Here is a 14,553-nt window from a genome sequence, read left to right as displayed (position 1 = left end):
AGAAATGGTATGCACATGGGGGAAACCAGTGTTTTTAAAGCCAAGTAGCTTGTTCCCAAAAGATCTAAATGACATTTGGGAAGCAGTTTATCAGAATACAATGATCAGCCTTTCCAGATGAAAAGACGCTACTCAACAGTGCTAACCATGAATTTTTTCATGAATGTTCAGCTTAAATGCTGATGTGGAGAAAACAATCTAAGTGGTTTCTACATTTTTGAAAAAGATTAGCTATAATCTCTAAAATTCCTTCAGCTTATTAAGTATAAAATTCTATATTTTAATATAGAAAACATTAAATAATCTTTAATATCTTTTATAATATGTGCATAAAAATAACCCCTGTATTTCAATAAACTCCAATCTACCCAACACAAATAACAAAAGTATGTTTCTGGTCATGAGGTTTCTAAATGTTTATCATTTTTTCATTATTCTTATGTAACAATTTAGATCCCCTAAAGATAGTCTTGATGCCCCATAGATTTATATGTGGCAACAATAAAAAGTGACCTGCTGGGGGCTGGAGAGATGGCTTAGAGCTCTGGTTGTCCTTCCAGAGGACCCAGGTTTGATTCCCAGTACCCACATGCCAGTTGTAACTCCAGTTCCAGAGGATCCTATACCCTGACACAGATATTCATGCAGGCAATGTACTAAGGCATATCAAACAAACAAACAAACAAATAAGACCTGTTGGGACTGGAGAGACGGCTTGGGTCAGCTGTTAAAAGCACACAAGCTGCTCTTACTGAACTCATAACCATCCAAATCCCTCGCCTCCGGCCTCCTTGGGCACTGTACACATGTGGTGCAGACAGGCATGCATGAAGGCAAAACACTCAAAATTACACATAAAATAAATCTAAAAGAAAACAAAACTGCAATCTGGGCAGTCACTGGGTATAGCTTATGTGGCAATGTTTACCTAGGATGCAAGAAGCCCTAGATTGGAACTAAAGTGAGTGTGGGGGCCCACACCAGGAGTAGTAATGGCAGGAGAAGGACCATCTACTATACAGATGTCAACCATTTCCAAAAAATATTGGTTTTTGTTTTTCAGGGTTTCCCCAAACTTCCTTCATACTACAATTTTTGATACATATTTTTAATTGCTGATATACTAAAACATTATATGAACCTTTCTGTTTGTTTTTCTGAGACAGGATTTCTCTGTGTTTAACAGTCCTAGCTATTCTGGAGCTAGCTCTATAGACGAGGCTGGCCTCAATCTCAGAGATCCGCTTGCCTCTGCAATCAAAAGTGTATGTCTCCTCTGCGAGGCCCATGCACATTTCAAGACAGAGCTTCAAGCTCAAAATGTTCAACCCCTACTCTGTCTTACAAATATTTACTCAGTGACTATCACATACAATGGAGAAGTCATAACCAGGAAATATACTGTCCTCATCCACTAAGCAGCAATAGAGCTTGGAAATCGTGAGGTTGCAAAGGTCTGAAAAGTAATGGGAAAAGAAAAAGCTAACCAGTGGACTTCTTGTGCCTGTCTACCCCTACTACTTCAAGTGAGAGAACACAGTGTTCAAGTTTTGAAAGCAAAACCTCTGGCTCTTACCAGACACTACAAATGGGGCAAATTTCTGTCTTGTGTATGTTACAACAGAGCAAACAGCTAGCAAAAAGGAACAAATAAGGGAGAGGAACACTGGTCAGCAAGTCACCAAAACTTCTGTCAGTAACAATACTGAACATGTACAAAAAAAAAGCTTACTTACTAACCAGTTGTTTCTGCTCATTTATCAGAACAAGTTCAAGAACTGTTCTCAGAAAATTATTGATGTAAGAGTATAAGCTTTAGGTTCGCAGAGATTACAGTGTTTTGAACTAGACATTAAAAAACAAACACAGAAAATGTGTCAGTGTTTGCAGAGGTGAACGCTTATGCAGAGAACAAAGGAAATAAGGTAAAATAGTAAGTAAAAGGCAGAAAGAACACCTGGATGAGGAAATATGGGACTTCTCTGAATCATTTTTAAATGTTCTAGAAGATTAAGCTTATTCCTCCCTCATAAATTTTAAGGATTTAATTTAAAAAGATGACCTGTTCTCTACAAAGTAAATTTCTCCCAGAGTATTTCCTCATCACTACCGTAAACACACTAATAATTTTAATATTTGTTTTTCTCACTTATAACATCATAGACCTACATTCTAACTTAGTAATGTATTTTTGGAACTGCCTTTCAAAAACTAAGGTTATGGTATGTAAAATTACTGGGATGGGCCTCAGAACTACTTAAAAAATCTAAATCATTAAAACTAACAAATGAAAAACTTCCCAAAACCAAACCAAAAATCATACAGCAAGAAAACAGTGACATCACTATTAACTCAGATGGTTCTCAAAACGTGTCCAAGATTGCCAGGCAGTAGTGAGACACACCTTTAATTCCAAAGCTACAGAGAAACCGTCTTGGGGGAGGGGAGAGTTCCCAAGATAATTTTATCATAACAGTTTTCTTTAAGGAGATAAAATTAAAGAAATTCTATGTAGTTGAACTTTTTTTCTCATAGTTCAATACAATATCAAATGATAAAGACAAAGCATTAGAAACAGGAAGTGATGCCTCCATTAATAAATACACCTACCTGTTTAGAAATGTTATTTTCAAGTTACAATAACATAAAAGTACCACAAATTATAAGAGGAATTTTTGCCAGAAAATTGTGAAGCCCTAACCCAGAATAGAAACCTAGTTTTGAAAGGTAATTAGTCTTAGATGATGGCATAAGTCATGACAAGATCAATACTTTCTATAAGGAGATAGCAGAATTAATTCTCTGTCATGAGTACAATAAAAATGGGTCATGTGTAAACAGGGAAGAAAGTCCTAAAACAAACCATGCTAGCAACTTTACTTTGCACTTCTACTCTATAACTTTGACAAATAAATTTCTGTCGTCTAAGCCATTTAGTTTGGGGGAGTGCGAGGTAAGACTGACGTTTTAAGTGCAGAACATTTTAATACTTCAATTTTAACTAACTTGCCCACTTTAAAATGACCAGTCTCCATGCCCAAGCCATCCTAGTGTCAAGGTATTCAGTATTCATGAAATATAAACTTTCTAAGAAGTTATTTATTTCCCCATCTTACTTCTTAAATACAAATAAAAATAAGAATATTAGAAGCAGAAAATCACTTTTAAAAATGAGACCATTTTGAAGTACAGAATACACAAACCAATTGTAAATAGGAAATATTTCAAGGAAACTATAAACAAGAAAGCCCACAGACATATTACATTTACATTGGTTAGTTATAGTAATCTTGAGGTGACTTAAAGCTTATAAACATATAACCATGTTTTGCGGGATAATCTTTTTGCATATTGTCAACACACCTTCTGATTGGTTTAATAAGGAGCTGAATGGCCAGGATAGGCAGGATTTCCAGGTAGAGATGAACTGGGGGGGGGGGGGGTGGGGTGTTACAGACCTGAAAGTCAGAGGGAACCAGACATACAATATGGTGGAGAGGTAACAAGTCATGTGGCAGAACGTAGATTAATTTAAGTTTTAAGAGCTAGTTGGGAACAAGCTCAAACTAAGGCCAAGCTTTCATACTTAATAAGTCTCCATGTCATTATTTGGAAGCTGGCAATATATAACCAAGTGCTTTGGTTATATGTGAACATCATACCATTTTCTTTATTTTGAAGTTGGGTATAAAGTAGTAAGTTGGTCTCACGTAACAAATTGTAAGAGGACTTGGGCATTTATTGCTTTGAGTAGGGGATAGTTATCTGAACCCACTAGGTGCTATGAAATAATCCTTTTATACACTGTGTAAATTCTTCTGTAATTGGTTTAATAAGAAGCTAACTGGCCAATACCTGGACAAGATAAGGTTAGGCGCAAAAATGTTAATAGAAATCAAATGCACAGATCTGGGATTTAATAATTCTACCAAGTCTGTATTTATCACACTAAATTTTAAATTATCATGTTCAATTCCAAGGATCATTATTAACACAATATTAACAAACTAGCCTGGTCACAAACTTTGTAATTACTCAACTGTCCGTAAGTGGGAGGAAGTTATCAAAAATAAGACTCACCCCATTTTCCATTTTCAGAATTGGCCAGATAATTACAAGAGCTGTGAAGTAACTTTGTCAAAGTACAGAATTGGCTATTCTGTTTCTACAAGGCTGCATCTAGCAAACAAGTCAAATGACTTCTTCCTATGCCCATATCCTGAGCACCTGTTACTTTTGCCCATGACTTTTATGTATGTGTGCTAGATAACCAAGAGTGGTGCATATAATCACATGAAAACCAACTTCTTAGGAAAAAAAGGAGAGATCAAAGGAAATGATTCGGGGGGGGGAGGTGGTCACTGCTATTGTGGTATTTGCTATTTGGGGTGTGTGTGTGTGTCTATCTTATTTACGTTACATACTGACTGCTGACTTCCCAATTGCAAGTGGCTTCCTAATAAAGGCAGGCTGATCACCTATTGTACTAACCACTAGTCGATGCCCACCAACTAGTAATTTGAATGTATAAAATGACATCCGAAGACTTTTACACACCTTAACATACATGAGGTATGATATCTCAATTCACTTAGTGTTACATTAATACACACAAATAATGTGCACTGAACAAATCAGAGCAATTGTCATATCTATCACCTCAAGTGTTCATTTCTTTGTGTGAAAATATCAAATGGTTTTAAATTACATTTGTTTCTAATAATAGCAAAGTTAAGAGTACCATAATATGTTAAAGACCTCTAATACATCAAAACTTATCATCTCATTCTCAGAATGAGACTGGTAGTCGGGCCATACCTGAAAACAACAGTATTGTGTACTGTAGTGCATGCCTATTATCTCAGCATTTGGGAGATGGAGGCAGGATCAGGAGTTCAAGCCCAGCTTGTATGAGACCACATCTCTGGGGTGTGTGTGTGGGGGGGGGGGGGGGTAACAGTATTTTGGTGTAGGAGGTTCTTCTGTTTGTGTGTTGCTTTTATTGGTTGAATAAAGAGACTGCCTTGGCCTTTTGATAGGGCAGACCTTAAGTGGGTGTAGTAGACAGAACAGAATGCTGGGAAGAAGGGAAGTGTGGCAGATGCCATGAATCTCTGGCCTGAGATGGACGTGTGGTGATACACAGATTTAATAGAAATGGATTAATCAAGATGTGAGAGTTAGCTAATAAGAGGCTAGAGATAATGGCCATGCAGTAATTTAATTAATACAATTTTTGTGTGATTATTTTGGGTGTAAGCTAGCCGGGTGGGATGGAACAAAGGGGCCCTGTGCTCCCTACAACAGGGTTTCTCTGTGTTGCTTTGGAGCCAGTCCTGGAACTAGCTCTTGTAGACCAAGCTGGCCTCGAACTCACAGAGACCCACCTGCTTCTGCCTCCCGAGTGTTGGGATTAAAGGCATGTGCCACCACTGCCCAGCTTAGACCACATCTCAAACAAAATCAAAAATAAAAAGGAAATAAGGGAAATAATGTTTTCAGGACAGAAAACAACCTTTATAATTAGAAAAGCAATCTAGCTAGCAAATCTTTTATACAAAAAAAAAAACTGCTGAAACAGGTTTTTACATGGGTCACAACATAAGATTTGGCAGCAGTTAAAGTAATTTGTAATCCTACAACGAACCCAAAGCGTTTCTGGCAGCACTCAACAATGTTGTTTGGTCAACTTCTCTGTATATACATACCCTCATGCCATGCACCAAATGCTGCCTCTAACATCTTAGTTGAAATTGGCGACGGCTGTGTGCTATGAATTCTAGTGTTTTTCTGTGCATTTAGCTTTCTGCTTGTATAGAAACATAATGGTTTAGTTATTAAAAAATATTTTCCTACCAGTACTCAGCATGTATCAAATTAGTTTACCTTTGGACTGCAATACACAATATTGCTTGATTTTAAAATTGCTTCTCAAGTTGATGAGAAGCTCGTTTCAGTTTAGAACACAATTTTACAAATTTCTAAGATGGTGTTTAACATACTTCTGATATTTGTATTATGAATTTATGTAAAATGCCATTCTTCGCACTGTGCCAGTCAACCTCTAAAAAATGCTGAAGATCTTTACATTCTGCAAATCAAATACTTAAACAAGACTTAGTTATACAATAAACAAGCTATCTCTGGCATAAAAAAGTTATCTTTAAATAGTAAAATAACAAAAACATTATTTTAAATAAATTAATGATTATTACTAAATGTTTGACTTGTATATTTTATGTACCAGGGCTACAGACAAAAGGCGTTGTAAGTGAAAAGGTTAAGAAGCCCTGTCCTAAACAGTTGAAGGGATAGATGGCTTAGTGGTAAAATACGGACTTTGCAAACAATGATGAGACTATGAGGACCAGAATGTACTGGGGATGAGTAGGGGGTCGGGATGGAGATGCTGTTTCACCTCTAATCCTGTACTGAGACAAAAGACAGGATCCCTAGGACTTGCTGGCTAGTCAGAGTGAGATACAGGCAGGCTCGGTGAGAAATGATCTCAGTAAGGTAGAGAGCTTTGAGGTAAACATCTAATGTTAGCTTCCACCTCTGCAAATACACACAAAGAAGCCCTGTTATAGGAAAGTAAAAGTTCTTGCATTTACTACTTATTTCAAGTGATTAGCAGGGCATCTTTACTGAAAACCTACACTATTTTAAACTACTCTTTATATACAGTTACTCTTAAGACTGATTTCAGTTTTTAAGCCAATCTTATTTTATGGGAGAACCAGAATGGTTTCAGCTATGGGGAAAGAGTGTTCTTTTTCAAATGCTCACCCTTCTTATCAATCCTTTCCTTTAAAAAAAGACTTTTTATTATGTATACAACGCTCTGACTGCATACTTGCCTATAGGCCAGAAGAGGGCACCAGATTTCATTATGGATGGTTGTAAGCCACAGGTGACTGCTGGGAATTGAACTCAGGACCTCTGGTTCAATTCAGACTGTTCTGTTCAAAAGTACAGAACAGTCAGTACTCTCAACCACTAAGCCACCTATCCAGCCCCTATTCTTACTGACCTTTAACATAACCGAAGGGTTACAATAAGGAATGGAATTTCAAACATAGCCATCTAAGTTACTAACTCTTCCAATACCACTGAAATGCTGGTCTTCAAACACTAAAGGGAGTACATTCACCACTTACACTTTCTAATTTCAGTCTTTCCAAGTTCAAGAATGTCATAAATATTACATGACATCTTTGTCTTCAATGTCAAAAGATTCCTCCTGACTATTGGGAGATGTTTTGTCTTTCTACAACTTGATACTAATTGCGGTAGATAATACCCAAATCGCAGTATTAGAACAACAAAACTATACAACAAAAAGTCCAACTTTATTTAATGAAAAGTTAAACTCATACGAGATAACCAAACTTCAAACCTCTTTCCAAAGCCGCCATTCAGTAATGCTCTTTTATTTTAAAACAAAATAACTCGCTAGGTAGCCCAGGCTAACCTGAAACTAGTCACAATATTCCTGACTCACTGTCCCAGAGTGCTGGCATTACAGGTGCCAGGAACCACACATTCAGCTTTCTTTTCCCACCTTTAAACAAATTTATATAATTCACATCTCTAACTTTCAACAAAAATTCTATACCTCCCATACTGTGCTTCCTCAATTTAGATCTAAAAAATTTTAAACTTAATTCTAAAAGTAGCTTCTTGAATTATACCACCAATGGTTATATTTTGAAAAATCAAAACAAAATGAGTATTAAATTGTGATTAAATTAAGACTCTTAAAATACTTTCTTACCTTTTTGAAATTTGACATGGTATTTAATATACCATTTTTCATTCTTACTAAATACGTTATAGTACCCATCTTTAAAGTGCATTAAAAATGGAACTGGAGTTACAGATGATTGTGAGCCATCATGTGGATGCTGAAAATCAATTCTGGTTCCTTTATAAGCTATGCTTAGTCACTGATCTCTCTGTGTGTGTGTGTGTGTGTGTATACATTATTTCCATAAGAAGGCTTTCAGAAGCATCCGTTGGCCTCCAGAAAGCCTTCGAGCAAACAGAAAATAAATATCCTTCTTGGAATAACTACAGTTTTCAGAGAGAAGCTGATATTATTAAAAGAGCACATAACTCCACTCGTGGAACATGGGCTGTACTTACATTCTTGTTGCCTTCTTAGTCTAGAACCTTTGTGCAATGCACTGACCACACAATCATAAACAATAGTCTCCTGACTAGACTGATTATTTTAACCTCATCTTAGGACATTTATTTCCTCTTTTATTTGTGCTCTAAATATGGCTAAAGACAGGCATGGTGGTGAACACCTTTGATCCCAGCACACAGGAGGCAGGCAGATCTCTGTGAGACTGAGGCCAGCCTGGTCAACAGCAAGTCCCAGGACAGCCAATAGTACATAGAGAGACTGTCTCAAAAATCCCCTAAACAAACAAATAAGGAAAAGACTCATGACACACGGTATCATAGAATATTCAATTCAAAAAATAAAAAAAGCACACGTAATGTTCTCTTTGTATTGTCAAAAGACTGAACCTGAACTTGACAGCTGATATAAACTGAAAAGAACTAAAGTTCAGTTCTAAACCTTATAGTTCTGAGTTTGACATGCCTGAAAATCAAGATCGTATTATTTTGCCCACCATTCTACCTTTTAATCTTCCATCTCCAGTACTTGACCTAATTTTTTAGGGTCACCAATGATATCTCACCTAAATCAAAGGTTGTTTACCACAATTTTTTTTTGGATTTTGTTAGAGCTAGCTCTAGTAATCTTATGTTTCTATTATTCCCTTCTGCCCATTTCTGTAGTAGCTTCACTTCATCACTCTTGTTCCCTTGCTGTACATTCTTAGACATCCTAGCTAGTGTCATTTATCTAAATATAAGTTCATGAAGATGGCTGTCAAGCACGCGTTAAGACTACACTGTATTCTTTTCTGCAATGCTGCCATTTCCTGTTTGATGAATCCATTCCAGTTCAGGCTTTTAGTCACTTTGGCCTTCATTGTCTGCAGCTGTTGCATGATCTTACCCAGCACTCATTTGTACAGCAATTACTTTCCAAAGGGTAGAAAGACAGGCTGGTGGGATACTAATTTGAAGTGGTCCATAAATCAGAACTTAAGAGTATACATGTTTATTTTAAAACATACTAGATGGTTAAAAAAGTCAAAAAATGTACATTTAATCTTTAAATTCACTTAATTAAAAGATAGTAAATTAAAACTGAACTGTGTAACACACACCTGTAATCCCAGCAGAGGCAGAGGTAGAAGGGTGGCAAAGTTAAAACAACTTGGATACACAGTGAGACATGGCTGGGGGTGGGGGTGCAGCAATAAACTTAAGTATTAATAACAGATGGGTTGAAGATAAAGTTAAAACTTGGTGAATGACTTCAATTCAGGAAATATCAGTCACTGGGACAGAGTTATCACTCAGGCTTATCTGGATCAATGATTAAAATCCTTACTATTACTTACTAGTTAGGTAACCATAAACAATCAACTTAAAAAATGTCTTCTAGTGTTATAATGGAGAAAGAATCCACTTCTAAGGTTTACTCTAGTATAGATTTAAAGAGTGAGCCCCCCTGGGGGGTGGGGCCCAATATTTTCAGTGTATAGCTAGGTACAAAGTCCTTAACAAAAAGGTAAAAGTTACAGGACTGAGGATAGAGCTTAGTGGTAGAATAGTTGTTAAGCACATGCTTAACAGTAAGAGCAATCAACTATCCATAACTCTGTAACACACCTGATCCACAGATAGCTACATAATGAGCCTCTGCCTCAAACAAAACCCCAGTCAAGCTGGATAACTAATGCCTGTAATTTTGGCAGTAGGAAGGCTAAGGGAGGAGTTTAAAGACAAGCTCTGAGCTATGAAATTTTGGAAAAAGAAAATAAACAAAAATTACAATTATTGATATTTTGTATGTGCCAGAATATGCCAGCAGTCTCCCAGCAGACTCTCCATTTATTTTCAATAGTCTCTCACTGAACCTGAAGCTTACTACCACCACACACAACTGCTGGGGTTACGGGCATGGGGAGCAATACCTAGTTTTATGTGAGTGCTGGAGTTGAACCAAGATTCTCTCTTTCACAGCACTCTGTCACAACAAGTCATCTCTCCTACCACACTGCTATTTTTTTTTAATCTTCTAACCATCATGCCTTCCTTTACCGTAATCAACCAGACACCTCATCTATGCTATCTTTTTCTGTGAGTGGATTTTCTACACCAAATTTCCTGCACCTTCTCACATGCCTTTGTTTTCATCCTCAGGTATGGACCCAAGGACTATAAAAGATATGGTGTGAAGGGCAGTAATGGGAACTGAACCTAGGCCCTCGTGAACGCCATACAAAGAACCCTCTCCAGTTCTATGGCAACCCCCACTCACCTTATTTAAGTAGCCCTGGCTAGCCTAGAACTGCTACATAAACCAAGCCGGCCTCAAATTCAAGAGAGCTTCGGCCTCCCAAGTGCTAGGATGTATGGTATGTATTACCACAGCTAGCTCATGGTAACTTTTAGTATTAATCTTAAGGCTAAATATCTTGGTAGTAAGAAACAAAGCCACACATCCCCATTCAACAATCTATCAAAGTAAAAAGATTCTTTAATAGTAGAATAAAACTGAAAATTAAGCTGGTTGTGGGACCGCAAAGCTTTAACCCAAGCACTAGGGAAGTAGAAGTAGGTAAATCTGTGAGTTCAAGGCCAGCCTAGTCGTGAGTTCTAGGCAGTTAGAGCTAGTTTCAAACAAACAAAACCAGAAAAATGTGATGAAAATCAATCTCACAAAGAGTACTCTTACTCTTTTGCATAGATTATTTGGTATTTCTAATCCTACTCACTCAATAATATAAAAAAAAAAACTACGGCAAACACTATATATAAGGTAGGTGTATAAGCATGGAACATAATGCAAGATAAACTATATATGACAACTACCATACATGGTAGGTGATAGAAGCACGGAAAATTCTTAGACAGTACTTTTTAAAAATACTAGCGATGCTCTCTATAAATGTTGGCTTACCTTCCTTTAATATTCAGCACCCAGCAGAGCTACTAAGATTGAATCCAACATACTGACAATAATAGTTTTCGCCAAATGTGCCTGCCAACAAGACAGAAGTTGCTTGTTGAACGTCAGTAATAGCACTCATTTGACTGACTCTGTAAATAGGTGCAGACATAGGCCCCTAACCATGGCTGGTTTGCTAATCTCTTAGAACAAATGAGAAATCTATGTGGCAAAAAAAAAAAACAATTTTATAGTTAGCATTAGAAGGAAAACAATACAAAAGTGACTCTCTAAAGAATACTTTGATCCACAAAGATGCTAGGACTATGTATGACTCAGGAAACTAACTCAAACTTACAAGCAACAATTAACATCAACTGAGATAAGCATTCATTTTGCTACTCCACTTACAAAGCAACAGACAAGTCTAGCTTTATTGAAGTCAAAAGTCTTAGTCAGAATTTAGATACAAACTTCAGGGCTGCTTTCACTGCAAACTGCAGTTCTCTGCTGAGCATGGCATCATACGCCTTTGATCCTTGGCGTATGAGGCACTTGGGAGGCAGGAGGATCTCTGAATTCGAGGCCAGCCTGGTCTACATAGTGAGTTCCAGGATGTCAAGATTGCAAAGAGAGTCCATCTCAAAATGGAGAATAGTTTTCTAAATATGCAATTGATTTCTTTTGCAGTTTTACCAATGATGAACTCTTACAGATACCACCAGCATGACATAAATTGCATAGAAAGATATCATCTAGCTAACTCACAACTTGAAGTGTGGGAGAGGATAGTGCACAGACTCAGGGATACAGTATTATCTAAGACATTTAAGGAATTCCTTGTTCTGAGCTAGAACTGATCCCAGAGCACAAAGGAGGAATTTATGAATTAAAACCCAATATGTAAGTGTAAAGAGAAATAGAACAAACAGGACAAAGAAAACTTAAGTATCCAGACTTGGGTTATTTTAAGAACACAGGTTATTCTGCTTGGAAAATAGCAATTTTTTCCCTTTCTACCAGTACTCTGTTCTCCCTTCATTGTTAGCTGACCTTTTCTGGCTTCCTTTCTTTCCTTAACCACGCACTAAGCATAGAAATAAACCCTTTACACAGTCTTACATTCACCAGCAAGCCTGAGAGGGGCTGCCATTATCACCTTTCCTTTCTAAATGAAGGAATGGTCTTCTCAGAATTAAAAAAAAAAAAGTACCTTTAAGCATTCACCTAGTCTTACTATGCAGCCTAGGTTGACCTCAATCCCATAACCGTCCTCTAGTCTTCCCAAGCCATCAAACAGATAAAACGCAGTTACACCTGGCAACACTTTAACCTTCACATGCAACAATGTTCAAATACTGAAGGCAGGCTAAAGAAAAACTACCAGCTAATAATGGACCTTACTTTAGCAAGGACTGTAAAAGTGTAAGAACAAACAGGCACTTTGATGGTTTCCTGCATCCCTTTCGGGTTTCGAAAGTACAGCTTTGACTACAGTACCACTAAAAATTTGTGTGACCTTGACCAAATTACTTCAGCCTCTCAAAATATCATGCCCTCATCTGTGAAACAAGTAAAAAAGCACCTTCCACAAAGACTAGAAGGAACAAAAAGGACAATGTCTATAAAGGTCTTGTGATTAGTACGCAGAGGTTAAGTAAGGGAGAACAGTAGGCATTCTGTGCTCAACACACACCTACAGACCCCGCAAAAAAACAAAACAAAACAAAACAAAACAAAAAAACCCAACAGCCCAAACCCACTAAACAGTTTATTTTGAAAAAGTCATTCCAGAAAAGCAAATACTGTTTTTCCTTATCTACAAACTCAATTCAGTTCGAATTTTTGGAGAAGACGTGTATTTGGGGCAAGCCAGAAAAGATGCTGCAGTGCATCCGTGACACACACCTAAAAATGGCTCCAGGCAAAGCCGCGTCTTAAGGACCAACATCGAAGCTTAAATCCACTTTTTAAAAACGCTGGCGGTTTGACGTGGTGATCGCTTAATACCACCCTACCTACCATTTTCTATTTGCAGGAACTGACTATCAGGCACTGAATCAAGCATCCTCCGATTCTTCTGGCGCGTTCCAAAAGAGCAATCCTAACAGGAAAGCCGCCTACTGTACAATTCGAAATATCTTAACCGGGGTATGAATTTATGAACCTAGGCTGAAGACCAATCAATGCGGAAATCCGGGTAGTTTTAACAGTCAGGAATTATTAGGCAAGTCAGATCCCACCACCTCACCCCAAAGATCTTGAACAAACTTTAAACAAATATACATCTCTTAAAAGGGATCAGAGCGCTCCTTATGTGCAAAACCGAACGCGAGTTCTCACTGACTCCCTTGCTCTTTCCTAAGGTCTTACACGGGGCCTTTACCTTGGCAACCAGTGGTACTAAACGCTCTCTCTAAAGAACAGACAGCAGTCGGGCGCTCTCCCCGCAAAATGCGGGGCTGCAGAGGCCTAGCGGGAGGAAGGACTACCCCAATCCTCCAAGAAGTTGTCCAGCATGTTCCTAGCGGAAGTAGGGCTGGTCCTGGGTCCCCGCAGAGCCTAGGTGATCGGCCTGGGCCCCACGCACCCTGCTCGTTGCGGACGCGAGCATCACCCCAGGAGCGTCCACGGGCAGGAAGGGACCTCGGAGCAGACACGGGCAGCCTCCTCCACGCCGTGGGAGCAGGGCGCGCGCAGGCCCGCGCGGGTGGAAGGGTTCCCCGGCCGCCGCAGAGCCGCCCCGCCGCAGCATACGCTGCGCACATGGACGGCGGGCCCGCGTCAGAGCCCCGTGGACGCCGCGATGCCGGGGAGCCCGGGCAGAGGCGCCGCGGGCCCCCAGGCCTCCCGCGCCCGCCCTCCTCCATCGGGGCCTCCTCACCGCCCGGACGCCCTGGCTCTCCTTACCCGCCAGGGTTGAGGACAGAGTCTGCGCGCTTCCAGGGACTCGCTAGCTACGGATCAGGGGGAGGGGAGGGCGCCTCGACGGATCGTCCGCAAGGCCGCCCGGTACGGAAAGCCCGAGCCGCGGCCGTAAAAACCGCCAAAGCACTTTCGCTACCTCCTGAGAGGGTGAGAGCAAGCGAGAAAAAGAAGCAAGATGGCGGCTAGCCAGCCCCTACGTGCTACGTCAGGACGCTGAGCACGTAAAGAAAAAATCTCCACAGGACCGCCCTCTGGGGGGGGAGGGGCGAGCTGAGGCTGCGGGGTCACGTGACGTCTCCGTGGCAGCTCGGCTGCGGACGAGGGTAATGCTGCCTCCTACTGGAAAGAGGGAGTTCCAGCAGCCAGAACGATCTCAGGGAGACAAAGCTTTTCGCCTGGGAAGATTCCAGAAGTCGTGAGTCGTCTGGAATACAACTTGGCTTGTTTCCGTGCACTGACACAGCCGATGGACGAGCGTATAAATTTACAACCAGCGCTTTGCTAGACTGTTCTTAGTGAAGTAGGGGACGAAGTGAGAGGGCCCGGTGTAGCGGTTTGAGAAGACTGAAGTCACCTCAGCA

At 39.6% G+C, this 14,553-nt stretch overlaps 1 protein-coding gene across 10 annotated transcripts in view; it reads right to left on the bottom strand.

Moving 5' to 3' along the window:
* Prrc2c (proline rich coiled-coil 2C) overlaps positions 1-14,160 on the bottom strand; it is a 71,603-nt gene extending 57,443 nt beyond the window's left edge. For 8 of the 10 annotated variants that reach the window (XM_048421171.3, XM_048421175.3, XM_085688006.2 and 5 more), the window contains exon 1: positions 13,955-14,159. The gene's annotated coding sequence lies outside the window, so the exon portion shown is untranslated. Of the gene's footprint in view, positions 1-13,954 lie in introns of all 10 variants that reach the window. The other 2 variants (XM_085688009.2, XM_085688010.2) reach the window with 1 other exon arrangement.
* Positions 14,161-14,553: the final 393 nt, after the last annotated feature.

This window comes from Myodes glareolus, chromosome 5 (genome assembly GCF_982192425.1).
Source record: "Myodes glareolus chromosome 5, mMyoGla1.1, whole genome shotgun sequence".
In the NCBI taxonomy this organism is placed as follows: Eukaryota; Metazoa; Chordata; class Mammalia; order Rodentia; family Cricetidae; genus Myodes; species Myodes glareolus.
Note: the sequence above shows the minus strand (reverse complement) of the source record. Positions and strands in the feature narration are given on the sequence as shown.